The sequence below is a fragment of the Schistocerca americana genome, chromosome 1 (genome assembly GCF_021461395.2).
Source record: "Schistocerca americana isolate TAMUIC-IGC-003095 chromosome 1, iqSchAmer2.1, whole genome shotgun sequence".
NCBI classification, from domain to species: Eukaryota; Metazoa; Arthropoda; class Insecta; order Orthoptera; family Acrididae; genus Schistocerca; species Schistocerca americana.
The window spans coordinates 600,224,537-600,238,818 of NC_060119.1; the positions used below are offsets into that span (position 1 = coordinate 600,224,537).

At 47.2% G+C, this 14,282-nt stretch overlaps 1 protein-coding gene across 2 annotated transcripts in view; it reads left to right on the forward strand.

Moving 5' to 3' along the window:
• Positions 1–14,282, forward strand: part of LOC124607035 (leucine-rich repeat-containing protein 4-like) — a 1,293,164-nt gene that overhangs the window by 857,793 nt on the left and 421,089 nt on the right. The window lies entirely within an intron of this gene.

The window sequence follows — 14,282 nt, forward strand, 5'->3', positions numbered from 1 at the left end:
GCCCTTCTGCGGTTTACTGTGGTGTCCTTGACGCTGCAGACGGCGGTGGCCCCATAATCCTGTGGCTCCCTTTGTGCCTCATGTACAACGCGTGGAAAAATTACGAGGAGTTCGTGCAAGTAAACCTCGAGACTACAGTGCGCGACACGCCGAAACCGTCGAAATGGTGCTGCCCATTCCTCTGTGGACTGTTTAAAATTTTAAATTCTTCGAGCCGCGCCTGTGGACAATTCCGTGGCCGGTGAATATACAACAGTTGTTCAAAATTACATTACCACCTACCTAATACACCTAAAACAGCATCAGTCTACCAGTTGAGGGTACATTCATACTGTGAATCAGTATCGAAGATGAACAAGTGATCATAGCTCGGAAGGTATACACATTCGAATCCCAGTTTAGTAGACCTCTTTGCTTCGAATGATGGTTCTTGTCATAACCCTGAATATTGGCCATTTCTCCACCTGGGACGCTGTGTATGACAGAACATTTGTTGAGAGCAGATCTTTCGATTCCTCCTGTCTCGTGCGTTTCTTTCCGTCTTTACAGAATTACCGCTACCGCTATCGTCAAGCGCGTTTGGCATACTTTCGTACCGAGCGAGGTGGCGCAGTGGTTAGCACACTGGACTCGCATTCGGGAGGACATAGGTTCAATCCCGCGTCCGGCCATCCTGATTTATGTTTTCCGTGATTTCCCTAAATCGCTCCAGGCAAATGCCGGGATGGTTCCTTTGAAAGGGCACGGCCGACTTCCTTCCCCGTCCTTCCCTGATCCGATGACACCGATGACTTCGCGGTTTGGTCTCTTCCCACAAACAACCCAATCACCCATACTTCCGTATGTATTTCTCTCCATAGTGCGCCCTATCTAAGATCCTTCCTAGTGCCAAATTATCAATCTACTAGTGCCGTAGGAAACAACTTTTGCCTCCTTACTTTAGGAGGCATCCTCTCTCTCACCAAATCCCTCAAGGCGCTGTGACAAGTGTTCGTTTTTCTTCCTGTTAATAAGCAGAAGAACAGTGTCAGATTGTTTTTCTGGTACGTTTCATTTTGGAAATCAAACTATTCTTCGTCACAGCAAACGAGACGGTGCGACGGTTAAAGTGGGCGCGCGTTTGGGTGTAATGAGTTCAAGTCCCCACCAATAACAGTGGTTTTGTTTTTTTCTCGGTTTTGTTAAACTGATTGAGGTGGATACTGCGATGGTCCCTCTGAAATGAATTCGGGCGAATTTCCCCCCCCCCCCCCCCCCCCTTGTTCTGTTCAAGCCTGCACTTCACCCCTAAGAACCACGTTATCGACTGGACCTTAAACTCAAATCTTTTGTCCTTTTTTAATCATAATCTATCATCACTTAAGTTTGTCTTTACTGTCTTCTTAATATGATTCTTACCAGCATTTTGTAGTCGTAAAATGTATCATCGGACAGCTTCGACGTACATATCCGCCCATGTTTCCCTCAGGTCGAGTTGTGATGACAAATGCTTTTTGCTATATAAGATTCAGTCTCATAGATTTTTGCCAAGAGATCAAATAACTTAGAAAGTCATACCTTTGCCAGAGAGGAGGGAAGGTTTTTCATACAATTCTTCTGTTTTGTAAGAACTCCTTGAGTGTTTTTGCACTAGAGATCACGACGGCTCGATTATATTAAAATACAAGAGTTGCCCAGGAGACTAGGGGAGACATGTTATTTCATCGTGTAATTCATCTAAGGGAAGGGAATGAGAAAGGGTTGTAGTCTATCCCGTGTGTTATTCTTTTGAAGTTGAACAAGCAGTAAGGGAAAACAAAGAGAGATTATTAAAGAGAATTAAAATTCATGGAGAAAAAAAAAAGTTTAAGATTCGTCGTGAAACTTTAATTGTGTCAGAGAAGGCAAAACCTGAAATTACAGTTCAACGGAATGAATAGTACCTTCAAGAGAGGGTATAGGATCAATACGAACATTGTTAAGTAAGTCTAATTAAATCATTTAAATCAGGTGATGCTGACAGATTTAGGTTAGGAAATGAGATGCTGTAAGTAGCTGATGGGTTTTGCTCTTTGGACAGCGAAATAACTGACAATGGCCGGAGGAGATGTGAAGTGCCCACGGGTTACAGCACAAAATGCATTTCAGAAAACAGAAATATTTTCATGAAATGGAAATTTACGTGTGAAAAAACCTTTTCAGTCTCTATCTGGAGTGTAGCCATAGTGAGGGAGTGAAACTTTAGTAAGTAATGAAGAAGTGCTGAATGTAATCCATGAGAAAATAAATGTATGCGGTAACGTGCGCTGATAACCTCGTTCTTGAGCGGCCCTTAACCATAAACACTCCGCGACAACGAAAGTTAGAGGAGGAATCAGCTGGTAGGTCATATACTGAGATATCAAGGAAAGTTCAGTTTGAAATTGGAGGGAAGGGTAAAGAGCAAAAATTACAAAGGGAGACGACCCTTGTTTAACTACAATTTATTTTTATTTAATTTATCTACCTGCCTTGCAGGTTTTTACGTGATATTGGCTCTTGAAATTTGTCCGTCTTCTACCATTCTTTTTCTCATTCGTAGCTGTTTTGTACTTTTACCTTATCCGCCAAAGATATGCGTCCTCCCTCACTTCTTGCTTTCACCATCTCTTCTGAGTCACCTCTCAGAAAACATTTCTTCCCGGAAAGTGTCCTAACCAGTTTTTTGTTCTCTTAATCTGTTGTAATATTTGTCTGTTTTCACCAAACCTTCTTAATACCTCTTCATTTTTAACTCTTCGTGTCCTCCTTCATATCCACATATCAGAAGCCTCCACTCTTTGTCTGTTTTCTTGAATACCCTCGTTTCAGCGCCATACAAAATCACACTCCACACAAAACATTCAATCAACCATTTTCTTAGTTTTTCTTCCAGCTGAATTCTGAATTCTGGTCTAGCCGTTGAAATTCTGGTTTAATTTCCTGTGGCATGTTTTAGTTAGACTACATAAGTATCTTAAAATTTTTACTTGTTCAGTTGCGTCCAGTTCTAATCTCCTTGTTGTCAGAAAGTCTTAATTTGTTCAATTGTGTCCTGCCCTGATTTTCTTCTTGTCTAAGAAGTTATGTGCTGCCGTAATCTTCTTGTTTCTCTTGTTTCCTCTGTACCAATGACTATACTCTTGGCTTTCTTACTACTTGATTACAGTAAGAAGTTGCAGATGGATGAAAGATGTATGGATGAAGAGACTCCCATAGGATTGACTAGAGTGGAGAGCTGTAACTAACGAGCCGTCAAAGACCGCAACAACAACCACTCGTCAAATCTGTCTCGGCCATTCGAGGAAAAGCAAATATATTTTTGCCTTTCAAAAAAGTCTTTCAGCTCGCTGCATTGATATACCGAAATGGACACGAAGCATTTTTGAAATTACACAGCTCAGTAAGAACCGGCTACGGTGGACCTTCGCGTTGCGCGCTATGCGGCTCCTGCCACCTGGCGGCCTCTTGCTTCCGGTATTCGTCCCCACCGCTTCTCCCTCCGTTCAGTTCCACTAGGTCGCATTCACCTGTAATGCGTGCCTGCTAAAGCGTGAAATTAACCGCAGTGGTGTAAATTCGAGCAATTTGGTGTGACTGAAATACATTTTCCGGCGAATACGTCCTTGATCTCTTCCGCTATCTGCGTCGAATTAGTAGCAGTGGTACAAATTTAATTACAGGACTAGGTAGATCCGTTCGTGGAGTGTGCCTGAAATAATGCATAATAACGGACTATGGGCAGACCGCTCGGAACACATCATCACGTGACCAGCACCCGAAGCTGTTCCCTGCTGGTATACAGGTCGTCTTTTGTTCATGTTATCACAGAGACCCCACATGATTTTTAACTGCCATAAACATTTTATACTTGACAGATACGTCGTTTTATGTAAACGTGCAAAGTACATGCCACGGATGATAGGGTACACTGTCCGTTAAAAGTTCCGAAACTGATTTTATTTGTGGCGACGTCAATGCAATTACTACGATGGCAGCTTGAATCTGCAAACAACAGATTTGCTTTCGACCAGTCAGTTGCGAGCAGGCAGTTTTAAGTAAGCGATGTGTGGTCGCAGTCTAAAAAATGGTTCAAATGGCTCTGAGCACTACGCGACTTAACATCCGTGGTCATCAGTCCCCTAGAACTTAGAACTACTTAAACCTAACTAACCTAAGGACATCACACACATCCATGCCCGAGGCAGGATTCGAACCTGCGACCGTAGCAGTCACGCGGTTCCGGACGGAGCGCCTAGAACCGCTAGACCACCTCGGCCGGCGGTAGCAGTCTATCAGCGTTGCTGTATCACAATCGTAGTGGTGCAACGAACTGAACTTCTCTAAGTCAAGTGTTGAAGAAGAAAAGTTTGTCCCGCGCACCTTGTTCCCCCCTCCCCCCACCACCCCCCCACACACACAAAAGAAAGAAGACGCACGGATACCCGCTCAGACCGGCGAAGAAAGCGGACAATTCTTTTCTGGAAAAAAGTTTATACGAACCTACAACAAAACGACAAATTGCAGATTGTTCAAAAAAAACAACACCAATCGCCGTTGTATAGGTTTATTTCTAGGCAACCAGGTTCGATGTTACAATACGTCATCTTCAGGCCCAAAGTGCTGCAATCCAGTAACCTTCGTGTTATAAATATCTGAGGTCATCAGTCATCAGTCCCCTAGAACTTAGAACTACTTTTACCTAACTAACCTAAGGACATCACACTCATCCTTGCCCGAGGCAGGATTCGAACCTGCGACCGTAGCGGTCGCGCGGTTCCAGACTGTAGCGCCTAGAACCGATCGGTCATCCCGGCCGGCGAAGTTTGTAATATTCATGTAATATATACATACTTTTACCCTGTACTGTAGGTTACTGACTCTAAGACGATCCTTCCTTTGGATAGCTACCGTGTTATCCAAAACACTTGACCCCACCTTTTTATCACCAATATCACTCGAGGTATGAGCAGCAGAAAACCCCTTTTTTATGCGAGACGCTTAGAAACATACTAGGTACGCATGCCGTCGCATGCTTACCGATAAGCCATTTATATTCTGTTTGTAATTCCGAGCTTTTGGCTCCTTAATACCTTCTTGACCGATTGCACCTTTTTCTGTCAGTTGAGTTCTAACACGTGATTACGTAGGCTTTCTCGGCGTAATAAGTCACGAAAGTCTCTTCGGGTTTGCTGCCGGATCCTAAAATCAACTTGACTCGATATTTCGGCGATCCAACTGGTCGCCATCTTCAGGAAAATGCTGCTTCTGCTGATGAGTCCCGCTGAGAACTGACGCCAGTTGAGTTCTAACACGTGATTACGTAGGCTTTCTCGGCGTAATAAGTCACGAAAGTCTCTTCGGGTTTGCTGCCGGATCCTAAAATCAACTTGACTCGATATTTCGGCGATCCAACTGGTCGCCATCTTCAGGAAAATGCTGATGAGTCCCGCTGAGAACTGACGCCAGGTTGCAAATCGACGTCCTACATAGGTCACCGTTCAGTACAGGGAGGTGGCGCCGCTCTTAGTGAAACACTGCTGGCAACGATATATCGCAATCAAGGCCGCACCGAAGAACGTTCAGTTTTGATGCGAGATAATACAGGATTCCACATCTTGCTAAGAGGAAACCCATTGTCTCTGTTGATTAAATTATCAGCCAACGTAATTTCAATCGCCTCTTTATAGACACTGTTCCAAAAACCGGAAATGTTGGCAACCACAACAGTTTCCTCAAATTTCATTTTGTGTCCCTCATTTAGGCAGTGTTCTGCTACCGCCGATTTTTCCGGCTGTTGTAGCCTCGTATGACGGCGATGTTCCACATACCTGTCACCCACTGTGCGAATAGAACGCCCAACGTAAGCTTTCCCACATTGACACGGAATTTTGTACACCCCGGGTTTCCTAACCCCCAAATCATCCTTCACAGAGCCGAGCAGAGCCATAATCTTAGAAGGAGGACGGAACACACTCTTAATTTTAAAATTCTTTAAAATTCGTCCAGTCTTAAACGATAAGCCTCCAGCATAAGGAAGAAAGGCCACAGATCTATGTTCGTATTCGTACTCCTCCGGAGATGGTCCAAACTTCATAGCCCGACGAATCTGCTTCTCGGTGTATCCATTTTCCTTAAAAACAGTCATCAAATGCTCAAGTTCTTGAGTTAAGCTGTCTGCGTCGGAAATGGCATATGCTCTGCGTACCGAAGTCCTAAGGACGCCACTACGTTGGTGTGGTGAATGACAACTCTTAGGATGCAGATACCAATCTGTGTGTGTCGGCTTTGGGACACAGTGTTCACCGAAAGTTCTAACACGTACTTGAGATTCGCTATGACGATCAAACCTAAATGCAGCGTTGTGTGCAGTCGATGTTGAGAATTGGGTCGCTGGTCAAACTAACTGATTTATCCGTGTTCATTCTGTCTCCGCTGGCTGTTTGATATTCGTTGAGTATGTCAGGATGCACGAAGGCCTTTCATTTCTTCGTAGTCGGAACGCAGGGCAGGTGCTATTCAACTTGCAGCCGGCTGCGCAGTGGCGGCTGCTGCCTCCCCCCGGTGTGTCCCGCTAATGGTTTACCTTGGGCTCGGCTGCCGCCAGCGTCAGCAGAAGCCCGGTGTGCCTTGCCCGGGTCGGGCCCTCTGCGCGAGGGTTGCCTCGTAGCGCTGCCGGGCCAACCGTCCGGAATGCGGCGCTGCGCGCTATCGCCCCGCTGCAGCACAAATATTTGACTGTCCCCGTGACAGGGGCGCCCGGCTGCGCGCTGCCTCTTCCCCTCTGCGGCCACTCGACAGTGTAAGGTCACCACGGCGCGGAGGTCGCAGTGCACGGAGCACTTCTTTTCCATGATTTAAAGCACTGTTTGTTGAACTGTCTTCCGCGAAACCCTGTAGTTCCGTAGACATTACTCAAAGTTTCCTTTTGACAACAATGAAGAAGGTAAATTGACTTAAACGTAAAATCCGTCCGCAGACCTTGCCGCACCCAGCGGCACCGACCGACCTCCGTGTCATCCTACGTCAGTGGCGTAATTGGATCTGACATGAAGGGTCGTGGTGCCAACAAGACGCTCTCCCAGCCTTTGACAGTTTTCGTGAGATGGAGGCGCCACTAATCGGTCAAACTGCTCTCTAATTATTGGCATCACTAGGCTGAACGCACGCTGGCAACACCAGGAATCGAACCCGCCTCCTCCGCATGGCAGTCAGTCTCTAAAAACTTATCGCCGCTTCATATTACTTATCTGGATGGTCAGTGCCAATACGACACCTACAGTGAATGAGGCTGTATTTATCAGAGGCCGGCCGGTGTGGCCGAGCGGTTGTAGGCGCTTCAGTCTGGAACCGCCCGACCGCTATGGCCGCAGGTTCGAATCCTGCCTCGGGCATGGATGTGTATGATGTCCTTAGGTTAGTTAGGTTTAAGTAGTTCTAAGTTCTAGGGGACTGATGATCTCAGATGTTAAGTCCCATAGTGCTCAGAGCCATTTGAACCATTTATGAGAGACCAGATGACAACCGTGCAGATGCAAATTGAATAATGAGGGACTGACCGCAGAAGGTGCTTTGTGAGGACATTGGGAGTGCACGTATCTTCTTTCACGTACTGGGGCTGGATGGTCTCGAGGAAAGATAATAACCCGTATTTTAGAGCTGAGGGAAGTAGCCCACACTTGCCTTTCGGATCACAATTTCGAAACGGAATGATCGGGTTTCTGACAGAAATTGAATGCTCCCTGTTTGCCTATTTAACCTTAGAACACTAAAGTGGGAGGAAATGTTGCATTATTACTAAACTAACGTAATTTTTACTGCTCCAAGTTTATTCAAAGGGAGTCATTATTTGTAGGTTAAGCGTTAGTTAATTACAATTATTAGACCTCTAATGGTATATCACATACCAAATTAAGTACAAAATGTCCTTAGAACACTAAAGTGGGAGGAAATGTTACATTATTACTAAACTAATGTAATTTTTACTGCTCCAACTTTATTCAAAGGGATTCATAATTTATAGGTTAAGTGTTAGTTAATTACAATTATTAGATCTCTAATGGTATATCACATACCAAATTAAGTACAAAATGTCCTTTTTTAACCTATTTCAATCGTACACTCTAAGAGGGTTTAGTAATCTAGGGTTAAGCGACTGTTTCACAGAGATCAATGAACTTCATTAACACTTCGATGAAAACAAGTAAATGTATTTAGTCTTCATGAAAATGTTCTCGCTTTCAAGAAAAAGTTAGCTTTTTGGACAATTTCTGCGTGATCGAATGAGTTTGATTTCTTCCCGACAATAAAATGCTTTTTAAAAGACAAAGGGATTTAAAATAGCGAATACAGTTATTGAAGAAGTTTTTCAGTACCTGAAAGGTTCGAATGAAGATTTTAACTAATATTTTCTAAGTGAATAGCAGATTAAATATCAAAATAAATCTGGATGTAAAACCGGTTTATAGTGATATCATCATAGATTACGAAAATTCTATTCAATTCACAGCTGTTTCATAAATGAAAAAAAATTTAAATAATTGTCGTTAGCGTTATTCTAGCGCCGACTGAAAATGAATACCTTAAACTATGACAAAAGTCTGCTTAGGTGCTTCAACTTTTGCAACTGCATACTGTAATATATGTGCTCAACCGGGTTCTCAGCTTATGTGTCGACAAAAAATAAATACTGCAACAGGCTTACTGCCGAACGTAACTTGACCATTCAAGTCTCATCCATAAAGCCTGATATTAAGTATTCCTGCGATAATAAGAAACTCTCATCTCATTACAGTTTCAGTTTAGAAGTTTCGTGTGACTATGTCATTTCAAATCTGAAGTAATTATGAATTTACTTTTCAAAGAAAATATTATTTGCAATGATTGTCATTTTTTTGGAAATGTATTTACAAGTTTTGCATTTGAAACGTGCTGTAAAGCAGAAGTTCCACAACACAGATAGGTTCCATTTATCCAAAAGTTTGAAAAAGTGGATGATGTCTGAGATGTTAGAGCAGGACCGAAGGAATTAATCTTGACAACTAAAGCAAATTCATAAAGTAAAGGAATAAAGTAAAGTAAATCTTTATTTACGACTCTAGAGGGAATTGAAACGCAGTTAATGCTTGTTTATAAATTTATCCAGCAGACAGGTTACATTTTTTGGAGGGCCATCGAAGTGGTTGCATGACAAATAGTACACGTGTCCCCACTGGGCCAGGCTACTTCAATACCGAGCAACACGTAGACAAACTGGAGTACGCAAACACGCGCCGCGCGTCACGAACATTTATGAAGTTCCGTTCGGCTACCGGTCATGCACGTGACATAAATTTTCATTTGTTTACTGGGCGGCTGCATACGGCAGGTGTGATGGACACTGGATTAATGGTCTGGCCGTGTCCTGTCGCACGTCCCTCCCAAAGAGGCTTTAAAATACCAGCTTTTCGGATACCGCACAGAATTCTGAACAAACAAACACAGCGCCAGAGCGAGTAAGTGAAAAAATAAATACTGGTAGAACGCCATGTTCCAATACTCGCTGCTTTTATTCTGAGTCATGCTGACCTCTCATCGCTTACTTTCTGTTGTTCTTCTTTTTGAACTATACATTTTTCGTGGAAAATGCACCTATTCGGACTGTTTACACAACAGTTAACTGAAAGAATGAAGCACCGGAAAGCAGTACTACCATGTCTGATTTCGACGCCTTTTATAGTCGGGTTGTCCAGGTTTTGTTTAGTATTACTACAGATTTGTGTTCATTCAGACTTAATATGCTTCGAGAAGCATACTTAAGAGGTTCATTGAATGGTTTTCTGTGGTATGGTCGACAGTAGCTGCTGGTAAACCTTTCGGGATGTGACGCCGTGGTCCAAGAAACTCTTCTGTTCCTGACGTTTCGTCCGGGACTGCGCTGGACATCCTCACAGCTGCTCCTCCGCTGAGTCTTGCCGACTGACCGGACGCACGATAAAGGATGGGGCCCCTCCACGCCCGCACCAACGTGGTGACCAACACAAAAGTTCTACTGTCACCTCCGTATGCATGTTAGTTTTGAATCAAGGCGTCACAGGATGCAGGCTGTGATGTTATCCATGCGTCTGGGTAAGGCTACTCATTAACATGGTCCATCAGGAGATAGTAGTGGTCGAAAGCGATCGAAGGGTAGCGGTTGTAAGAGCAGAGGAAAAAAAGTGCCAAGGCCAGCGCCAAGGGAAAAAAACCTCTGCGACAGTAGGACGGGAAGTAAGAGCAGTAGCGGTTTGCTAGCTGCGACAGAGCATGCAAGGTGAGGGGGGTTAGCGTGAGGTATCGTGCAACGTTACCTATGTACTGCGTGGTCGTTCGCTGGGTCAGTCCGGTGCCGCGGCTGGGCTCCCTCGTTGTCTCCTGGGCCGGCCGCAGTGGCTTACTCCCTGTAACACAAAAGTTCGGCGCGGCAGCGCGGCGACGCTTGCGCGATGAAGACTGCCCTGGCGGTTTTCTTCTTTGCACCTTTCACCTGCGGTGCTGCTGGGACAACCGCTGGGACAGGCGCGCGAACGTCCTTCTGCGAGGTCGCAGGAGTGTTCGCAGGTACGACTGCACTGAGGCCTTGGGCGAAGACTGCACGCAGTTGCTTCAAGGCCTCTTCCTTCTCTGCAGCCACGGCGGCTGCGAAGGCAGCCCTCTCCACCGCCATTACGGCTTTGAGGGCTGCTGTGGCCTCCTTCACGGCGATGCCGAGCTCGAGGTCACATCTCTTCGCGGGAGGGCGAGCTGCGTCCTGGCGGCCCGTTTCCGAGCGGCCGTCCCCGCCCCTGGCAGGTGGATCTGCTGCTGCGCCATCCCTCAGCTGCACCGGGCTGTTCTCCGCCCTACGCCGTTTCCGACGTCGTCTTCTCTTCTGCTGCTGCGTCGGTGCGGCCGCGGCCGCTTCGCCGCCCCCGGCACGGCTGCGGCTAGAGAAAGCCGCGCAACCGCGCCAGCTGGCGACGTGCGGGCCGCCACACCGGACACAAGTCGGCAGAGCGTTGCTGCCGCGGTCGCAGGCGCGGCTGTCGTGCTCACCTGAGCACTTGACGCACCGCGCCGCGTTGCGGCAATACTTCGCAACATGGCCCTCGCCCTGGCACCTGAAGCACTGGGGCTGAGGATCCATGGCGGTCGGGAGAGCCTCCGTCGTAACCGGGAAGCCCAGCAACTTCCGCAAGTCGAAGATGTCGCTGCCGCCGTCGACCGTTTGCACGGTCACGGCATAGAGCGGCGCCCTCTTCCTGTTGGTCCGGTTGTGCAACCTTGCGGCTGCATTACCAAACCCGGCTCGCAGCAGCCCTTCCCGGACCGCTGCCTCGTCACAGCACCAAGGCAACCCCCTGAGGAGTGCCTTAGTCGTCTTCATCCTTCCTACGGAAGGTGCCTTCTCACGCGCCGGCGGCGCGTCGACGATGTGGTCGGCCACTGCGACCTTGATCGCCCTGTGGTCGGCCACGTTTGCGGCTCGAACGCAGATCAGCGAGTCTGTATCGACAGACTCGTAGACCACCTCGTTCCGAGCGCAATTCGTCATGGTGTCGAACAGCGCTGTCCACCCGCCTTTGCACTTGACGTACAAAGGGGGGACAGGCCGCGACTCGTCTTCTCTGGAGTTCCTTGCACGGTCGGCAGACTCACTGAGTTGCACAACCGAAGGACCCTTCGTAGCGGCAGGTTTCCTCTGCGCACCCTTCTTTCCCATGCTGCGAGGCGCGGAACACGACAATTTGCACGCGTTGTCAAAACAACGCACGACAATTTGCTCTCCGCAGCGCCCACAGCACAGAAAACCTCTTCACGAGCTCTCAACGGCCGAGTAAGCGAAGCGCGCAACAGCAGCGATGCGCTCGCCTCGCCAGCTGACGCACGTCTGAGAGCGATATAAGTACTGTAGGAAAGGGGGCGTGGTCAAATTAACACGTGAAGAGCAGAGATAATCCTCATCAGAGTTAAAACTTAAATATCGATTGTCGTATTGTCAAAGATAAAACTGTCTGAAGAGGTACTGTCTGAAGAGGTATTGTCTGAAGAGGTACTGCCTGAAGAGGTACTGAAATAAGCGAGACAAGAATTTTACCGCACAATTTAACAAATCGAAGAGATCGGTGGGTAGTACGCACTGAAACATCAAGGAATCGTCAGTTTGGTAATGTAAGAAATTATGTATTTCTGCGTGGAGTGTGTGTGTGTGTGGGAGGGGGGGGGGGGGGGGAGGGTAGTCATTGTAGATGGAAACAAAGCTTGACTACAGTAAACAGGTTCAGATACATGTCAGCTGGAGTAGTTATGGAGAGATGAGAAGGCTTGCGAAGAATAGCCTAGCCTGGAGAGCTGAATGAAACTAGTCATCAGGCTGAGTACCACAACAAGACCATAGCATCATCGGGTGGACAGTGGATTCAAAAATGTATAATTTTGAAACTATCGTGTCCTGCTTTTTCTGTCGAGATGTAACATGGTTTGTGCTGTCGGATTCTGTAATTTTGGCCCGAAGGAAATTGCAGGGTGTACAACTACCGTGAGCACTCTGTTATTGAGATATATGGGTTGTTCGGCACCAGAAAGGTACATACCTCTGGGTTTCTGTAACGACGACATTCCCTAAACAGATTGCCTCTATTTAACTTAAGTTTGAAACAAACCTACAACTACTGGGCGTGATAATATGTTAAATTGCAACATAACACAATATTCCTGTGTGTGTTTAATCTTTTCGTATGACTCCTGTTTGAAAGATCGTAAACTAAGGATGAAGGGGTCAAATTCACACTGTGTGGTGCTTTCAGTATTGTTAAGAAAGGAGTATTGGGGTTTAACAATCGTTGTTGATGACATAACTAGAGACGGAGCACAAATTCGGTTTAGGGAATCGTAGAGAACGAATTCGATGTGCCCAGCATTTCCTTTAATTGATTTAGTGTAACTACGCTAACTCTGAATCGGGATGGCTCTGAGCACAATGGGGCTTAACCTCTAAGGTCATCAGTCCCATAGAACGTAGAACTACTTAAACCTAACTAACCTAAGGACATCACACACATCCATTCCCGAGGCAGGATTCGAACCTGCGACAGTAGCGGTCTCGCGGTTCTAGACTGTAGCGCCTAGAACCGCTCGGCCACCTCGGCCGGCTCTGAATCAGCACAGCAGGAAGTAAAATACACTCCTGGAAATTGATATAAGAACACCGTGAATTCATTGTCCCAGGAAGGGGAAACTTTATTGACACATTCCTGGGGTCAGATACATCACATGATCACACTGACAGAACCACAGGCACATAGACACAGGCAACAGAGCATGCACAATGTCGGCACTAGTACAGTGTATATCCACCTTTCGCAGCAATGCAGGCTGCTATTCTCCCATGGAGACGATCGTAGAGATGCTGGATGTAGTCCTGTGGAACGGTTTGCTATGCCATTTCCACCTGGCGCCTCAGTTGGACCAGCGTTCGTGCTGGACGTGCAGACCGCGTGAGACGACGCTTCATCCAGTCCCAAACATGCTCAATAGGGGACAGATCCGGAGATCTTGCTGGCCAGGGTAGTTGACTTACACCTTCTAGAGCACGTTGGGTGGCTCGGGATACATGCGGACGTGCATTGTCCTGTTGGAACAGCAAGTTCCCTTGCCGGTCTAGGAATGGTAGAACGATGGGTTCGATGACGGTTTGGATGTACCGTGCACTATTCAGTGTCCCCTCGACGATCACCAGTGGTGTACGGCCAGTGTAGGAGATCGCTCCCCACACCATGATGCCGAGTGTTGGCCCTGTGTGCCTCGGTCGTATGCAGTCCTGATTGTGGCGCTCACCTGCACGGCGCCAAACACGCATACGACCATCATTGGCACCAAGGCAGAAGCGACTCTCATCGCTGAAGACGACACGTCTCCATTCGTCCCTCCATTCACGCCTGTCGCGACACCACTGGAGGCGGGCTGCACGATGTTGGGGCGTGAGCGGAAGACGGCCTAACGGTGTGCGGGACCGTAGCCCAGCTTCATGGAGACGGTTGCGAATGGTCCTCGGCGATACCCCAGGAGCAACAGTGTCCCTAATTTGCTGGGAAGTGGCGGTGCGGTCCCCTACGGCACTGCGTAGTATCCTACGGTCTTGGCGTGCATCCGTGCGTCGCTTCGGTCCGGTCCCAGGTCGACGGGCACGTGCACCTTCCGCCGACCACTGGCGACAACATCGATGTACTGTGGAGACCTCACGCCCCACGTGTTGAGCAATTCGGCGGTACGTCCACCCGGGCTCCCGC